A 2,749-nucleotide genomic window follows, 5' to 3' on the forward strand; every position below is an offset into this window, starting at 1 on the left:
CATTTGATAGTATGCCATGCTCATATTTAGTTTCGTGCCAAGACTTTCTTGAAATTGCCTCCAAAATCTTGAGTTAAATCACGAATCTTGAACTGAAACTATCGATACAAGTACACCGTGACGTAAAACAATTTCGTGCATGTACAAGTGAACCAACCTATCCAAGAAGACCTCTCATTGATTGGAAGAAAAATGTGCTAATTTCGTAAGGCGATCAATTATAACCCATATAGTATCATGTCCGGATCTTGTTCTTGGCAATCCTACTATGAAATCGATAGCAATATTCTCCCACTACCATTCTGGAATCTTTAAATGTTAAATCAAACTACTAGGTATCTGCTGTTCCCATTTCACTCTTTGACAAGTGTAACACTTGGTGACCCATGGTGCAATTTCTCTTTTCATATTTGGCCACCAGAACTTCTTCTTTAAATCCTGGTACATCTCCTTGTTTTCTGGATGAATTGAAAATCTCGAGTTGTGTGCCTCTTGTAATATCTCGTTCTTCAATTCGATCATCTGACGAATCCAGATTCTTGATGAAAACCTAAATACACCTTGGGCATCTTTTTGCATGCATATTTCTTCTCCGATCAGTTAATTTCTTGTCTGATTCAATATTTCTTCTTGACATCTTATCTTTTCCAATAATTATGGCTGAAAGGTAATAGTTTAACACATCTCTTCCATTCCTCCGCAAATACGAAGTTCCAATTGAAATTCCTCAATATCCTTGAACAATTCTCTTGATATTGTCATTATATTCAACTTCTCCTTCCTACTCAAAGCAGCGGCTACCACATTTTCTTTTCCCGGGTGATAATGTATCGAGCAATCGTAATCCTTAATCAGTTCTAACCATCTTCGTTGCCTCATGTTGAGTTCCTTTTGGGTAAATATATACTCCAAGATTTTATGATCCGTGTAAATTTCGCATCTTTCTCCATATAAATAGTGTCTCCATATCTTTAGCGCGAATACAATGGTTGCTAACTCCAAATCGTGCATTGGATACTTCAGTTTATGAGGTTTAAGTTGTCTTGATGCATATGCAATTACCTTATTATATTGCATTAGCACACAGCCCAATCATTTATGTGAAGCATCGCTATATATCACAAAATACACTTTCTCATATGGAAGTACTAACACCGGAGCGGTAATCAACTTTTGATTTAGCTCTTGAAAGCTTCCTTCACATTCTGCATTTCATTCAAACTTCTGGTTCTTCCTTGTTAACTTCGTCATTGGCGTGGAGATTTTGAGAAATCTTTTACGAATCTTCTATAGTGTCCCGCCAATCCTAGGAAACTTCTCACTTCCGTAGGTGCCTTGGTCTTTCCCAACTCATGAGCACTTCAATCTTTACAGGTTCTACCCTAATTCCTTCACTCCTAATTATATGCCCTAGAAATCAGACTTCTCTTAACCAAAATTCACACTTCAAAAATTTTGCGTATAACTTCTCATGTCTGAGAGTTTCTAATATTATCCATAAATGTTGCTCATGCTCTTCTTCTGACTTGAAATATATCAAAATGTCATCAATGAATACCACAATAAACTTGTCCAAGTATTTCTTGAAAATTCGATTCATTAGATATTTGTACATAATCTCATACTTCCGCCCTTCTTCTTTACGAACAGAACTGGCGCTCCCCACGGTGACGTACTTGGCCTTATTACTTCTTTATCCAAAATTTCTTGTAGCTGACTTTCCAACTCTTTCATTTGTGCTGGTGCCATTTTATATGGTGCTTTCAAAACCGGTTCCGCGCCTAGACCAAGGTTGATCTCGAATATAATTTATCGATCTGACGGTAATCCTGGTAACTCTTCTAGAAACACGTCCAGAAATTCCTTAACCACTAGTATTTCTGCTATGCTAGGAACTTCTCTCTTTTTATCCACTACATAAGCTAAGAACGCTTTTCGACCTTTCACAAGTAACTTTTTAGCTTGGACAACAGTAAGAAACAATTGTCCTTGCCTCTAACCCCTAAATATCACCTTTTCTCCACTTTTGGCTCTTAAGTAAACCATTTTAGATCTACAATCTATCTGAGCATTATTCTTTCCTAACCAATTCATTACTAATATTATATCAAATTCCCTAAATTGAAGAGTATCAAGTTAACTGGGAACTTATGCCCAGAGATATCAATCTCACACTTTGGGCCTAACTGATTTACAAGTACCTTCTCCTGATTACCAATTACCACATTCATTACTTCACTCATGGTCCTTCTATCACATCTTAGTCTATCAACAAAAGTTTCAGATATAAAAGATCATGTAGCTCCTGGGTCAATCAATACCTTTGCTTCAATATTATTCACCGAAAGTTTACCTGCCATCACCTATGAGTTCTGAACTACATCCTTCATTTTCAAGTCAAAAGTCCTAGCTGATGCTTGTGGAGCTATTTCTGATGGTGGAGGTAATGCCAATACCTCAGCTAGTACAATTGAACTGGCAGTTGCCATACTCATCATACTCTTGATTGGTCCTGGTAATTTGCATTCTCTAGAAATGTGTCCTGGCTTCCCACACTTGAAACATGTAACTCCCGACTTCTGAGCTTTACATTCATTAGCCAAATGGCCCTTCTGATTGCATCGGTAACATGTTATATTAATCTTGTTGAACAATCCTGGATGATTCTTTCCATAATGCTTACATTCAACCCTTGGTGGTCTATTCTCCCTTGCTTGGCCCTGATTATGCTGATAACTCCCTTGGTTAT

This window comes from Apium graveolens, chromosome 2, assembly GCF_009905375.1.
Source record: "Apium graveolens cultivar Ventura chromosome 2, ASM990537v1, whole genome shotgun sequence".
NCBI lineage: Eukaryota > Viridiplantae > Streptophyta > Magnoliopsida > Apiales > Apiaceae > Apium > Apium graveolens.